This window comes from Neopelma chrysocephalum, unplaced genomic scaffold, assembly GCF_003984885.1.
Source record: "Neopelma chrysocephalum unplaced genomic scaffold, ASM398488v2 Primary Assembly neopelma1_119, whole genome shotgun sequence".
Taxonomy (NCBI): domain Eukaryota; kingdom Metazoa; phylum Chordata; class Aves; order Passeriformes; family Pipridae; genus Neopelma; species Neopelma chrysocephalum.
In genome coordinates this window covers 5,139,182-5,154,137 of record NW_020897781.1, presented here as the reverse complement: position 1 = coordinate 5,154,137, position 14,956 = coordinate 5,139,182, and the positions used below count along the sequence as shown (strand labels likewise).

The window sequence follows — 14,956 nt, the reverse complement described above, 5'->3', positions numbered from 1 at the left end:
AATCACAGACATTAAAATTGGTTGTTTCAGTCCCACTTGGCTGCAGAGAGCTGAATCCTCCCTCACAAAGCTTTATTTTCTAACACAGAAGAAACAAAATTGATAATTTGAGAGCCTGACTTGCAAAGAGAATGAAAGGAAAATGTTTTAGCTTCAGATGATTAAGAACCTTAAAAACCTACATTTGACCTCCCCATGGTGCCTTGGGGTGTTGTCTCTGGGGATGGGGCTCTCTGAGGATTCTCTGTTTCCTAAAACATGTCCCAGGTAAAATTAGAGGCCTTGAAGACTTTGTGTGAGGCCAGATAATCATCATCAGCCTCAGCGATTCTCTGAGCTTGAGACTGGCTAAAGTACATTGTGTATTGTACATCCAGGTGTCAGTGTGGTATACAATAAAATAACTGAGCATGGGATGTGCATAAAACATCACCCACTGTCTATTACCATAAATCTCCAGTTTAATGGGAACATTTAAAAAGCCAAATTTTTGCACTTCTTTCTCAAATCACGTGGAGTCTTGCCTGAGCCTGGCACTGCTTGGCACAAAGAGAACTTACAGGCACATCTAATTAAATCATATGAATCAGGGATATTGAATTGTTGAAAGGGTTTTTTTCTTGTTGTTATTGCAGTTTTAGATCTCTAATGATACCAATAATCTGTGAAATTATTAATTCCAAGGCTTAAGAGAAAACACAAGAAAGACACCTTTTTGGGACTCCAGGGGCTGCATGTAAATCTGATTTTCCAAATGAAATGAGTTATAATATCAGTTAAAACCTAAAGGCTTCACTTCCACAAATCTTTTATGCTAGATTTTATACAGCTAATACATCGCCAATGTTTCCAAGGAAACCAATATGCCCTGTTCTCACTGAAACAAATCTCACTATTAAAACAATTAAAAACTTAATCTGGGTTCCCTCCCTTCCTCCCCCTGTCTCCTTTTGGTATTATCGTGTGCATTTTAATTAAAAACACGATTGCAAGAAATTTTTTACACATACGTAGGCTACAGCATAAATTACCTACAGGAACCTTGACTCCGGAGTGTAATAATCGGGAACAAAACGTATTGTAACAACTGAGCAAAGCCAAATTAAAAGGAGTCTTGATGAATCAGTTATAGCCACTGCTCATCCCTGAAGGCCACAGCTGATGGAGAGGAGTTTAAAACTCTGCCTGGCTGTGAAAAACACAGGTTTAGGTGTCAGGTGTGGATTACACAAATTCCTGGATCTCAGCTGACACTGAGACAGTCCTGGCTGGCAGAAGCTCCGGCTGTCCAAAGAGGAAAGGGCAGCTCCCAAGGGCACTGGCAGTCGGCTGTTCGGAAGGAATTCTCCAGTTTTTTTTCTGCTGGATGACCGAGCAATGGGTTTTAAGGTCACAGTGGCTACAGGATGCATCCGTTTCCCAACCCGCTTCCGCAGAGCCACCACTGCACTGACCCTTCGCTACAGAGAGGTGGGATGCTGTGGGATAGAGTTGCCTGAAGGCAGGCTCAGAGGGGTCTCCTGCCTTGTGCTCAGTGTAAAAGATGTGCAGATGTAGCACTTAGGGACAGAGTTAATGATGGGCTTGGCAGTGCTGGGGGAGCAGTTGTACTTAATGATCTTAGAGGTCTTTTCCAACCTAAACAATTCTGTGATTCTATAAACTTAATCAAATGAGAGGCCCCGGTACCTCCACACACTGCACCCACACACTGTACAATGAGAGTGCCTGGAGAAAGAGAGGGCTTGAAAATCCATCACTGACAGCAGGCTGGGAAAATCTGATGGGGCTTTACAGCCGCTGTCCAAGCAGCCCCCTCCAAAGCTGGGTCTTGGTGGCACAGACAGGGCAACTGATGTCCTTCTTTGGAGGAAGTTCCTTGCTCTGCCAGGTTTCTGTGTGTGAGATTTTGAGGGTGCAGGCCCAAGCTGACAGCTAAACTCAGTGCCAGAGGCACCTTCCACTGGCAAGAGCACGGCCCAGTCCCAGGGACAGCAGAGCTCGGAGAAGCTGCCGCACTCTTTGAGCCTCTCTTGGTTTGTTTTTGCTGACTTGGAGAGCACCATTGCTGTCCTCAGGAGTTGGAAAACAAACAGGAACCCTGGGTGCCAGCGCCAAGGAGCTTAAAGCCTCGATGCAAACACACAGTTCAGGCTCTGTGCTCCAAGTGTTTTGCTGGTTTGATCTGAAGAGGTATTAGGATCCAGCCGCGGGGCTTTGGTGTCTGTCTGCCGAGGAGAGGGATCTACAGGTCAAGAGGCTCCTGAAAAGAGGAAACCGGCTCCAAGCACGAGGAGTGAATGGCACTGGGAAGGCAGCAAACACAGCCCCACTCTTTGTTCCCCCTCATTGTGTTCCTGGCTCTCCCTGCTGCACATTCACCCGGCTCCTCTGTTCCCCTTGTGTGCGACTTCCACTCCCGTGACAAGAGGCTGAGCACGAAGGAAGGGAGCAGTCGGCACATGGATGTTTCATGTGGATCCAAGAGCTAAATCTGGCCCTGGCTTGTGTGCTCTCCCCGGCTCCCCAGGGAGCAGAAGGGAAACGCAGCCAGAGCCGCTTCCTCCACCATTGTCTGAGCACTGGGACATCCTTCTGCCCGCGCCGGCCAAGGGCAGGGGATGGGGATGGGGTGTCTGGGAAGCTTCCAGTTTGCCTCACGCCTCTGCACAGGGCTGGACTGAGAAACTGGAGTGGGGCCCAGGCTCTGTCCTCCCTCCCTGGGATTCCCTTAGGCATTGGGTTGCCCAGAAGATTTAGGGAAATGAATCTTGCTCGCTGCCTTCACACACATCTTTTAGGGTACTGTGTGTTGCTGTGTGCTCTTTGCAAATGCAGTTTCCTGTGAAAAAAAACCCCAGCCTTGCTAACATCCCACATGTAATGTGATACATTCCCATTCATACACACTTCCCACCACTCCGACACGCAGCACTGTACAACCAGAGAGACAGAAAGTGTACGGCACGTCTGCACTCAGAAATACCGAATTCTTCTGGCGTGCAGGGGGTGACTTGGGGTTATTTGGGTGTGTTCCCCCTCCCCCCCGACTCCCCCCTTTTCCAGAAGAGTTTGGAAAATTACTTTCCACCATCTGCCCTGCCAGAGCTAGGAAATATTTGGAATACATTCCATTCTCCTAATGAACACGCAGCAGCAGGGGTGCTGCAAATGAGAGAGACAAAATCTTTCTAATGAACAACAAATGAACTAGAAATCACATCTACATCGCTTCAGCTTTTGTTGCCTATAGCTTTAGGGTGATTCATGGAGACAAAAATCAATGAATGCGCTGCAGACCCAGGTCTAGCACGGCGTGCAGAAGTCTTGCCGTGACCCAAGCCATATTTGTTTTGGATACAAATACAGACTCTCACTAGCTTCCTTTTCCTTTAATTGACAAAAAAGTAGGGGAAGAATTGAAGTATGGTCCCTACAACTCTTGTTAACGCTCTTCAAAACGTGTTGAATTTATAGGATACTGTCAAACGCATATTAGTATTCATGACACAAATCATGTTGCTCCCAACTGGTGTATAGAGCTGTATCATGCTCTTTTGTTAAAAAAATAATGTGCTCAAAATGAAGAAATTAGTGGTTCTTTCTCAGAGGAAATGGGCCAAAAAGCTCCAGTTGATCCATGCTCTCCAGAGACTGGGGATAGATGTTGCTGAGCATGGACAGAGGTGAATTTCCAGATCCACCACAGCAGAAATCAAGGGCTTCTCTCAAGTACTGTATGTGCTATTATGAATATGCAATTAGCTGCTCTTCTTTTAAGAGTTTTGCCTGCTGCAAACCAGCCAGACATAAGCAAGTTTCCACCCAAGGCTTTTGGTGTCAGAAACTTGGACATACAAAGGGGAAACCTCAGTTCAAGGCTCAGATGCTGTGCAAGGGACACTGTGACCCATCACAGCTGGCTTTAGCACAGGAGAAGTGTGGGGAATAAGGCATTCCTAGAGCTACAAACCCATCCCATCCTTATTGGCAAAACCTCTGATCAGATACTGTGGCTTTTCTTCAAGCCTCCTTACAGGTGGATTTATTTTCTTACACCAGTCCACAAGCTCTAGCCCAAAATACTCAAGGAGTGACAAGTGCCAACAGAGAACTCAAATCATCAGCTCCAAAGCTGAGGCATCTCTCAGCTCCCCCCTTAAAGGAAAAGCCACAGGAGCATAGGGAATGTTTCCAGCCACAGCAGGGCAAAAGCAGCATTGCCAGGCCAGGCAGATGTAAGTGCTACAACAGGGAAGGGGCTGAGTCCTAGAAATGGAACCTTAGAAGGCACTACTGACACTTTACTCTGAAGTCCTAGATTGATGCCACACATTTCCTAGAGCATTCCCAGAGCACAGAGTTCCTCATAGGAAGCATCACCAGCAGGCAATATTGGAAACGAGTATCAAGAAATCCATCTCATCCTGCCTTAGGGGATGTTTGTGAAAGTCTGGAGCCTTTAGAGACAAGCACAGAGCAGCCCCATCACAGGGCATAAAAGTGATGGCCAGGTAGGCTTTGCCCTACAGGGACAGCAATACCTGCTCTTCTCTGCAATCCCTGCATCCTCCATGGGGTGCAGGAAGATCGGGATAGAAGGCATTGCACTGGCTTTCCTCCCTGCACCTGCTGCTTTCACCTGTTTGTGCACTGAGGTGCTGATTTTTTGGTGTATGCCCTCATTTTCTAGGAGCCTGACTCTGCAGTTCCTTCAAGCATTTAACCTGCAAGAAAGTCAGCAGTTTCCCCAACAAGACCTTACACGACCAGGCCTCCTTATTTAATACCATCTCCTGCACACACATTTCACCTTCCTTGTCTCCCATTCCTTGCAGTTCCACTCACCTGAAAGAGCAGCTGCATTCAGCATCCCAGATTGATTAAATAGTCACTTGCTTTCTCCTTGTTCTTGGTCTCTCACATTAAAGCACGTATTAAAAAGAAATTAAAAAAATAAGTAAAAAAAGAGAGAAACAGAACGTTCCTACAAAAAAGCAATTTCTTGGCTGGCCATTTTTTTTTTAACTCCCCTCAATATGGCAGGAGATATTTATGTCTGAACAAATCTTTCTCCCTCCCAATCAATCCAGCTTCCCCTGCTTCTGCAGTGCAGTCACACTGTTTATATCAGTCTGTTACTGTGAAAATTAATGTGACAACACAAAACGCAACATAATGACTAAAGGTGTATGAAATAGTCCTGGAGAAATACGAAGTGACTTAAAATGCAAGGTATTTCCTCCTTCTCCTTTCTCCCATCCTACAAGCTGCTGCAGTTCTGAAAATGGGACAGTTTTCAAAGAGGCTATATTTGCAGAGCAAAGATGGATGCTATTTTTATTGCAAATTAGCAGATTTTTTAGCAGATCCAATCTCATTTGCAAGTGAAAGTGACTCTACTTACCATGCAGATATAGGTCTTATGTTGGAAACTCATGGAAATTCATGTTTTGAACATTCCTGCAGAAGAAAAAAATAGACCCTGCCTTTATTTCTGGCTGTGACTTGCTCCACTGAAGCAACACCAGTGGGGCAGCACGTCCTGGCTGAACTACTACATTCTGTGAGCAAGGGGAAGTGAACCTGAGGCAGTTTTTAGCTGTGCTCTGTGAAATTCTGGGGGCTGGGGACTTCGAGGGGTCCACAGAGATATGAGAAAAGGTGTTCAGCTGTTAGAGCCAAAAATTTGCTATCCAGGGATCCACAATTCCTCTGGAAAGTTCTGAATAGTCCGCATATATATATACATATATATATATACACACTTCTATGTATAAATATATGTAAATAAATATATATATATATACACACAGGGCAGGGCCAGCTGGGGTTGTCCATGGTCTGCACTGATGTGAAAAATTCAATGTAGTAAACAGTAACAGGAAAAAACAATCAGTTAACGGTTAGTCCTGCAAAAGATGCCCTTTCAGAATGCCAAAACTTTTCATTAAATTGGACAAAAAAAATCTGGTGAGTGGTTTAAGCCAAGAAAAACAGTTGAACAAAAATAGGGAAATAAAGCACTGCATTTAAGTGCTACTGAATACAAAGACTTCAGGGGGTTTTGATTCAAAATGAGGTTTCTCAACCTACAACTTGAGAAAGGTGAGCAAAAGGTTAAACACCTCCCAGGAGAAAAAGTCATTACATCCCAAATGGTGCCAGTTGTGTCAAGCTCAAATCCACTTTACAAAAATTACTGAGAAAGTAAAGTTTCAGGAGGGAGAGAAAAAACTGTGCACACCTTTAAAACCTTCATACAACATTGATGCTGGATTCCCACAAACGTGAGTTGGATTTGGTTACAGCTCCACCATGAAAATGAATTAAGAAGATGAAAAAAAAAAATATATAAAAATCTTCATTTTAATATGGGCATTGCAAGAAGAAAGTGGAAAAATAGAACAGCAGGCAGGGAAAGCAGAGAGCTCCTATTTCGAGGAGTGGAGTCTGATTTAAAGAGTGCAATTCCTACCTGCCAAATTTGCACATGCATTCCTTCAACCCGAAGCTACTCAGCAGGTGTGAAGCTGTTTGTACCTCTCCTGACGGGAGCACAACGGGGGGAAAGCAGCGGTGCAGGTATTCAGGGATGGAACAAATCCTTTTGGCAGGTGCCAGTTTTGCAGTTCTCTGCTGTACACGGCAAAGCAGAAGGTGAGTGTCAGCCCTGCTGCTGTGCTGCAGCGTGATGGGCTCAGCTCCTTCTCCCTGCCACATCCCTCTGTGTTCCTGGGGTACACAGCTCCCTTTTCCATAACATCCATCAAAACAGACACATGGCATTCCTGAGCGCTGTTGCCACGGGCTTCAATGAGATTATTTTCGCCACAAAGTCGGAGGTAAAACCTTAAAAACACCTAAATTCATCTTACAAAAATACTCAAGTATTGAAAGCTGAAATTGTTACAATAAAAATTTAAAAAAGTCTCAGACATAAAACCCCAAACCTCCTCTGTTCATACACATTTCACAGGAGGCATTAAACGCTCCATATACCTGTCCCAGACACTCACAGTGAGGACACACTTGGACTGGAATCATGGCTGTCACACTTCTACCAGCACAAGCTGCAGGACTGCAACACAATTACATTTTGGAAACTGGAAAACACATTTCATACTTCTTACAGGCCTTATTTTTCTTAATATAGGTACAGGGAATATATTTTCCTCTTACTGACAAAAAGATCATGGTATTCTTTTGTGAGCACGAGGCATCTGATAATTTGTAGCAGGCATGAATTATTGCAGCGTCTCCATCCAAACAAGTGAACATCTGTATCCCATTTTCACTGGCACCACGAGATACCTGGCGCAGCCCCAAAAGGGAATGTTTAGCTACAAGGGTTTAAAATATGCAGTAATTTGCTGTTGTGTTATCTTCTGGTATTCTCAGCTTTTGAAAAAAAAAAAAAATTACTTTATCAGTGAAGTCCTCCCACTGTCTATTTGCCTTGCTCCAGCCCAGAATGAAATGAATCAAGTAAAACACTTTTGAAAGCCTCATTTATTTTCCCTCCTGAAGAGCAATGCTTGTGGAAGCCAGTTGGAGCAGGACTCTGTGGAGGATGGGACATTTCTTGTCCCCCCCATCCACTTCTTCTTCTCTACAGAGGGGGACTAAGTTTATTCAGCCCTCCCAAGGACAGTATCACTGGGGGAATGATATTCAGCAGTCCAGGAGTGGGGGTTCTATGGAAAGGAAGCCTGGAAGCTCTTTTAGTCCAGTATTGCATCCTTGGCTTTTGAAAATATGTTTAAGACCATGTCTTTGTTGAAAGCAAGGTGTGTTTTCCCAGCTGGTCACTATCTACAGCAATCAGCCAACCTGCATAAAATTCCAGGACAGGAAAGCTCCATTTCCATGGCTTTCAGCTCAGCCATGACCTTATATCCAGAATCTGCTTGGGCTGAAAAACCTTCTGCTAGTGAAATGATATTTTTCTTGGTTGCTTATTATATTTACCTGGTCCCCCCTCTCTGCAATACCAGCTGGGTGTCCCCTACCTCAGACAGAAGCTCCTTTGGGGTGATCCCAATTTCACTCACCTCCAGTACCACAATTGGCACTGGAGGCAAGTGGGGATCACCCCAACAGTGTCATCACCTGCTCCTCCCAGTCTGCCCAGATCAGGAAGCATCCTTCACCCTCCACCCTACCCCAAGCTTCAAAGAAGTCACAGCTACCTTCTTTAAATCCTTTCTTAGCACTCCCCATTTCCAAGGAGTTCTGTTCCAAAGGGAAAAGCACAGCCTCAACACCAGTTTGTTCTGTGACTGCTTCCTGTGCAATATTCCTCACATTTTACCTCATCTTCCTTGGCTGTTTACACTCATGTGTAGCTTCCCATCAGGACTATGGGGAGGGGGATGCCCATTTTCCCTGTGGAAACCAAACTGCAGGTCTTCCCTCCTTTGACCTGCTGGTGCTCTTAGATGGTTACCACTAGTTGTACTCCTACTCCTTTGGTCAGTCATGGTGGTTGCAGTACTGCCTGCCTTTCTGCAGCCAGCAAGAGCTCAGTCCTCACACCATTTGCTAGAGGAACTCCTGTGATCTAAGTCCCAGCATTCGGTGACAGTTTCATTAACACCTTCTCGTATGTGACTCCACCTCCAGTTCAACTCCCTGGGACAGGTGAATTAGGCAGATGGGGACATTTCCCCCGGTAGATTAAAAATGTTCTGGGTCACTTTTCTAATGTGTTGCTGCACGTGGAAGTCACTCAGTCCTTCAGCTGCACTGGGAGTGACACAATGTGCCACGGGCTGCAGTGCAGGGGGAGCAAGTCCCTGCTGAGGCAGCTGTTCCTGCACATTCCTGCTGGGCACCCCCTGTGCTGACCACACAGGAGGAGCCCGGAGCAAACTCCTCCAAATGGGAAGATGAGAAAAGTCCTTGATTAACAACTTGGCCTTTCTCCATAGCTGGGAAACTGAGGCACCCAAGGCAGATGACTGCATCTAAACCACAGATGGCCAGAGGGCTTCAGGCAGAGCTGGATACCGAATTCTGGTCCAAGCTATTTAGACCACACATCATGTCTGATGACTAAAATGATGGCATTAATACTCTGCTTGGCTCTGGAATAAGAGACAATTAAAATGGTAGGAAAATTCCTGTTACCAAATGTCCACAGGGAAGCTGAACTGACAAATAAGAAACAAATTCACAAATATCAGTAAACAGCATGTTGAGCTACAGAAATAAAAATGAAAGAAGCACACAAGGCCATGTCTCTGTAGAAAAACACAGAGTTACACCAGTATAGCTCTAACTGCCCTGGAAACCTCTCAGGGCAAGGAGGGCTTTTGGGCCATGGCTTCAGAGAAGTGCCATTAGGTAGTCCACAAATAATCTTGCTTTTAAGTGTCTTCACTCAGGAAGGTACTTTACTTTAAAAAAAAAAAATCTCAGTCGATTTTGAGTCACCCCTCACCTAATACTGAGTATTTTCATAGACAGAGTTGAAGCTTTATCACGGCCCCCGTGCAAATAAACTCTCACCACTTTTGGAGGATTCTCCACGCAGGATCTGTCTCCAGTGCTGCTCCCTGAGTGTTTACTGGTTGTTAACTGTGCTCCCTCACAGCCTCCAATCTCGGAGAGCATCAAAGGGGAAGGAATGCCACTCGCCTAAACGTGATAGACTATTGCTGCAGGCAGGAGTAACTTGTGCTGTCAGTGTTCAATTAGCACCAAGTTAAACTAAATGTCTTGTGAATATTTCATAACGATCTGCCAGCATCATATCTGAACTCTCTGGCTTTTACCAAGCCATTTCCCTTCCAAAGTGACATGATGTGGAATTAAAGAGGAATGATGAGCCAATCTCGCTTGTTTGAGTATCTGCTCAAGAACTATGCTGTATAACTAAAAAGTAGTAGTAATTTAAAAAAAAAAAGCACAAAATACTTCAACAACAACTGTCACCTAAAATTATCCTTTCCTAATAAACTGTCTTTGAACAAAGTGAGCGTTTATATAAAGCACAGTTCTTTTTCTGACTGTAAATTTACTGCAGATTTCCCATTTACTTTGCGAGTTACAGGAGTTGATGTAAGCTTTTATATTTCCCATTTGTTTTTCACACAAAGCTCAGGAGTTAAATGGGTTGGAATAGACCTTAAAAGCCAGGGCTAACTTGAACTTGAAATGCTGAATCCGTGGCAAGCACCAGGTGAGCTGCAGGAGGGAGCCAGCCTGGGCTGTGCTGCGTGCGAGAAGCAGCAGCTCCAAGCAGAGCTCGCTGTGGGATCTGGGGCAGAAAAAAACCACACTCACAAATGCAAATAAACTCAGTGCTGCAAACCAGCCACTATGCAGACACGCAAATCCCAGGCTGGAAAGTAGCTGTGGGATCTGCCTCACCTGCCTGGGGGTCCTGGGCAGTGTCCCTGGGGAGCTGACTCTGGGCCTCGCAGCAGGAGCTCCGCAAAGCAGAGGCAGCAAAATCTCAAAGGTCACTGTGCTGACGGCTCACAGTCCTCACTGAAGGACAGCAGCTTCCCAGGAGGAGGGAGAGGTGCCACAGGGCACAAAGAGTCTTCCCCAGACTTCCAGCTGAGGCTGCCAATAAGGAGATCAGTTGGTTCCAACACTAATGGACCAAAGCCACCAATTCGTATCACCTCATCCATCACAGACCCCGATGATAAATGATCCTGGGTTTGCACCAGCCTGGGCTGATTCTCTGCACAGCACAGCCAAATTGCCCAGCTCTACTTGCTGAGGAGATGGTCCCCTCGACCGAGGAAGGACAGGCTGAACTAGAAACTTCTGCTGGCCTGGATACACAGGCTGGGATGAATGTTCCAGTGCAGTTTCTTTGCACAAGCAGAACAAGTGCTGAGACAGGTTTTTAAGTTAACTCAGCAGGTAAAGAGCAATAGCAAGTCTGAAATAACCACAGAGACTGTTTCACTTGCACAATGCCAAGTGGGCCATGGCTCCTCTCACCCACCAACACTGCATTTGTGTTTGGAGTCTCATCACCCCTGGATTTCACAGGAAAATAGTTACCATATATTAGCTATCTGCCCAAGAAGAAAAAATGAAAGTCACACCTCTTTTGGTAACAAAGACTTGTAGGAAAAGCCCCATGGGAGCTATTCTACAGCATTAAATGCAATAGTTACATGTTGCTGCAACTGTATTCATATAACACATAAAACTTGCTCATATAGGCAGGATCTGGAGTTTGCCATTTTAAGATCAGCATTAGATACCATAATATATAAATATATAGCAGCTTTTCACCTCTGAGCTCCCTCCCCTTGGTGCCCAGTCCTTGCCCACTTTGATCACTCACTTTGCTGCCAGAGCCTTCCCTCTCCCCAGGGTCCTGCAGGTTTGCACCCCATGGCCCCATCCCAGGGACACATCCTGGCTCCATCACCATGGCAGAGCTTCCAGTGAAGGGTGCTAAAACAGACAAACAACAAAAAAAACCTTAATAAAGGTGGGGGAGCTGGAGGAAGGAGAGGCAGGGAATTCCAGAGATACTGGAGACACCTGGAGAGATAGGCAGCAGACTGGAGGAGAAAATAAGACACAGCTCTGTCCTCAGGGCCAGGGCTCTGCTGTTAAACCCTACACTAATACACGCTAATTAACCCCCCCTGCCTTTCCAGATAAGGAGGGAGTTGGCTCTGCTGGAGAGGGGGATTGGCTGGAAGCCTCATTCACTCCTCTCCACTCACACCTGAGCGATCTCCGTGCCGGCTGGGGGGTGATAAAGCCCAGCACGATGATGTTTAAAGGCTCCCATAATTTGTTTAACAGACCTGAAGACCCCCCAGCATTTAACTACTGCAGCCAGAGACGTAATACAAACAGCAAACCAAACCCAAGCGTGGCTGGGCTGGAATATTAATCCATCCATGCCTTCAAGGGCAATGGAGAGAGGGAAGCGCCCGCAGATCACGTACACAGGGGGGGTTGGCTGTGGACTTGCAGCCTCGTTAGCACTGAATGCTCTGACCCTCCCGAGCTACAAACACTGACATTTACTCTCCCCAAATGGCTGAACTAATATCCTGATAGTGCTGGTGGCATCCTTCCAGCAGCTGGGACTATGTTTTGTACATAGACCTGTTGGGGTTTTTGACACAGTCACTTGTCCGAGGGCCAACATCTGAGAAATAACTCAGGGGGCCTTTTATGGCTCCAAATTTGAGGCTTTTGGGACCTTTTCCATTTTATTTTCCTGTTAGACAATCACAAAGAACGCAAATGCTACTGAAGTCTGGGCAGATAAGTCATGGAATAGATTTCCCTGATTGTGTGTTCAGCTGTACAGCAGTTGCCAGAGTAAATTCGAGGATATGCTTTAAAATACCAAAATATATTAGTAATGCTCATCTATGAAAATAATGATTATGGGAAAGGGATTTATTTGTAAAGATTAAAGAGAAAACACAATCCATCCCATATTTTGCTGGGGAAAAGTCCTATATGAATTGAATCCTGCTCCAGGAGCTGGAAAAACTCCAGGGGCTGGAATGTTCCCAATGTCACCAGAGCTCTTCCGACCCACCCAGTCCCACTGGCTTTTAGCAGGTTGTTAGAAATAATCAGAAGGCTGTAAAAATATTATTTCACTGTGCTGTTGTTTTTTGTCCCTGGTAATCAATGGGTAGAGGCAGATGCTGAGTGTGCAATCACCAACCACCAGACTGAGCTTCAGGCTCAGCCCCCCAGCACAGGGAGAGAGGAATAAAGAAAGGGATCCAAGGGGAGGGTCACAGGAGGAATAACTGTACAACTTTAAGAGGGAGCAGCACACACGTAACTCCTATAAACAAGGGGCCCTGGCAGGACAAGGAATGAAGGGCTTTGCTGTTCCCTTGTTTATCTGTCAAAGCTGCTCATCCATCATCGAGCACAGGTGTGACAGTCACTGAATTCAGGGCCCTCAAAGCCTGAGAACTTGGCTTGGACACTGGGGGACAGCAAAGGTGCCACAGCCCCCACTGGGAGACAGAAGGGTTCCCAGGGCTGCCATGGCCCGGGCGAGACCCGAGACCTTGGGCTGCGCTCGGGCTCCAGGGAGGGCTGGGCTGAGAGTGGCTCCTGTTTCTCTGCACGTGGAGATCTCAGCGCCTCGTGCTCCTCACCCACTGCAGATGGTCCTACACCAAACCCAGCCCTCCTGCCACACACATTCCACTGGCTCCCTCCTGGCTCTCAGGGTGAGGTGGGTACCCCCCTGGCTCTCCTTGCAGCTCCCTGTGGTTGAGACCCATGAAAAAACCTTGTTTTTGTGAAGCATTATAGTTCACCTGGTGCCTCCAGGTTTCTGTGAGATATTTTATTGCATTAGTGTTGTCAAATGGTGACATTTCTGAGTGTAAGTCATAGGGTTGTTGTTAATGCCAATTTAATGGTGCTAAAATGATTAAATATGGCAGGCTTTTAAATAATGAGGTACATAAAAGGTGTTAATAACCTCTTAAGTGCTTTAATAATATTCTGTGCTATCATAAAATGTTAGTAATTGGACCTCTTAACTTTCATCTGCCATAAAGTAATGAAAGAAAAAAAATCTCAACAGAGGCGCTGAATGGCTGAAAATTTTGCTTAAATAAAAGGAAAAAAAATGAACAATGGTAAAACTGAGCCCTATTTGTTAAAAAAAAAAAAAAGAAAGAAAAAAAAAAGAAAGAATTAACTATAAAGCCCAACGGAACATGCATTTTAATATCATGCAAATTCTTAGCATTTCCAAAAAATGTCTTTGGTATGAGGTACTGCAAGAACAAAGGAGCCCAATGAAGGCTCAGTGCTAAACCCAGATCAGCTGGGCTGCTTAGTCTGACGTAAGACAACCCTGTGTGTCACCTGTGTGAGTTAGAAACAGCAGCTTTCTTGTACATGACAGAGCTGAGCCAAGCCTGGGCTGAGCTTCTTCCCCGGGTTAAAACCAGCAGATCTGCTCCTGCAATGGGACATCTCCTGTGAAGGGTCTTCTGGGACAGGCAGGGCTGCAAACCCTGGAATTTCTGAGGAACTGCAGGTGATAAAGGCTGAAGGATCCTTCGTTGCCCCTGTAGGTGATGAGCTCTGAGTGTTGAAGAGCACACACTGAAGCACCAAACTGGATTGACGGGATGCAGAGCAGCCAAATGTAATTAAAATTCTAAACAGGGAGGCCAAGTAGGAATATCTAAATAAAATTTGGACAGGATCCTGAATAAGCAGCAGCAGCTTCATCAGAAAAGGCCAGAGGTCTGTAAAATCCCCTCCAGGCTACTGCTTGAATCCCATCCAGCAAATAGAGGAGCTGCAGCAGTGTCCATAAAATGTGCTGACACTGGGCTGGTGTTGCCTTAGGAGACTCCCCAGGATAATGTCCAGGGAGGTTCTTTAGGTCCCCTTCTCCCAAACAGCAATGCAAGCCAATCAAATTCTTGTGAGAAACCCATATCAGCAAAATAACTCTCATTAATGGATATTTGGAGGTTCCTGGTTCAGTGGCTCTCAGGGAACCCTTTTAAGGCCTCCTTAGCTGCTGCCTCACATGCTTTGCTGTTCTTTATCGCCTGTTAACACGTGCAGACAGTTCTTGTAAAGAACAGGTGCTTTGAACCGGCTCTAAAAAAAGCATCTCTGAATTTTGGGGCTGACCACGTAACAGGCAGTGTAACAGAGCACTTCTGAGCATGAAACACAGCCCTGAGAAACACGGGTGGCTGTGATTTTTACCAGCCTCTGTTTCTAACGTTGCGTCACACAGGCAGGGAGGATGCACAGACCCACGTGAGCCAAGGCAACCAATGCTCAGCAGGGATGACAATAGGAAACAGCAGAAGCCAAGAGTTTGCCCATAGGCATTGAAAAATTATAATGAGCAAATCGATTTTGAGTAGTCTAAATTTGCTTGGAGATAAATCAGGAACCGAACAACTGCTCTGTGTAACAGAGAAATGATTCACCCAGCACAGTGTTC

The 14,956-nt window shown here is 45.7% G+C and overlaps 1 long non-coding RNA gene across 1 annotated transcript in view; it reads right to left on the bottom strand.

The window, feature by feature from the left end:
• Positions 1-9: 9 nt before the first annotated feature.
• The window catches only part of LOC113974284, a 228,675-nt gene continuing 213,728 nt past the window's right edge, over positions 10-14,956 (bottom strand). Inside the window, exons 4-5 of the long non-coding RNA XR_003536513.1 lie at positions 4,849-11,430; positions 10-2,842 (exon numbers count right to left, since the gene is read on the bottom strand). This is a non-coding gene — a long non-coding RNA (uncharacterized LOC113974284). The remainder of the gene's footprint in view (positions 2,843-4,848; positions 11,431-14,956) is intronic.